Raw genomic sequence first — 1,260 nt, 5'->3', positions numbered from 1 at the left:
TAAGAGCCAAGAGCATGATAAGGCTATAAAACAAAAGAAGAAAAAAGAACCCAAAGGAATCTTGGGCTGTTTAATTAGAAATATATCCATAGTATTCGGACTGTTCTGTGCTTTTGATAATCAGTCTTACTATACTTTGATTTGTTATGTTCAATTCTGGGAAATATATTTCATGAGGGACATAGACCAACTTCAACTCCTTCATAGGAGTCATATCATAGAGTGCTATAAATCATGGCATATGAGCAACAGCCAAAATGAGTGAGGATGGTTAGCTTGGGAGTAAAATATTTAGGGGCAAAAGGATGGCTCTCTTACAGCATTGAAAGAGATGGGACATAAGACAAAATTCTGTTCAGTTCCAAGAGGAAAATGAGCATCAATGGATGAAAGTTACTGGGGTGGTAGGTTTCAGATAAAATATAAACAAGTAACTACTAATACTTAGGAGTCAAATCAAAGTAGGTGAGCGCCCAGTTGTTGGAGATGTTCAAACAAATGACATGGCAGAGGGGACTCCTCTGCTACGTGAAGGGCTGGACACTCAGAACCTTAAGGCTTTTTTCAATTTGGGGATCCAGAAAACCCCACTTCAAGGGCAGCTGTTGTTTTGGGATTTGTGGGTATGCGTATTGGTGTTGTTTCTCTCCACCTTAAACAGAAATGAAATGTTTCCTGATTTGTATGTCAGAAGTCTAGAATAGTCAGGCACAAATGAGATAGAAGGCCAGTGTCCGGAATTTGCTTTGGATCTACCCCATAATGCCCAACACACAGGGACTCAACGAAGAGGGTCTTTTCTTGAAGCTTCTCTGTGTTTCTCATGAAGATGCTTTCTTATTTTATATCTCATTTATATTCATGATTTAGCCTTGAACTGAGGTGATTTCTCTCCTTCAAGTGCTTTCTTTTTGCTTGTGGATATCTCCTAATTTAAGAGTGAAGAATCATGTGCTTTTACTGCTAAGGAAACTGCACCTCCCTACTATAATTTCCGTCATTGCAAATTCACATTAAGAAGAAATACTTTCCTAATTCTTATCCTAGTCTCTCTCCAATAGGACTTTGATTTGGAAGGTACTTGATGTTTGCCACAGAAGCTGGAAGAGCTTTTCAGGGCAACATACAAACCATAAAACTTGCCCTTCCAAGCTAGACAGACTCAGGCTTTAAATCCTGGCTTTTCTGGGTACCATAGTCAGCTTGCTTAATCTTTCAGAACTGTAGTTTCCTCATCTCTTTTTTTTTTTTTTTTTTTTT

The sequence above is a fragment of the Kogia breviceps genome, chromosome X (genome assembly GCF_026419965.1).
Source record: "Kogia breviceps isolate mKogBre1 chromosome X, mKogBre1 haplotype 1, whole genome shotgun sequence".
NCBI lineage: Eukaryota > Metazoa > Chordata > Mammalia > Artiodactyla > Physeteridae > Kogia > Kogia breviceps.
This window is presented reverse-complemented; position numbering follows the sequence as displayed.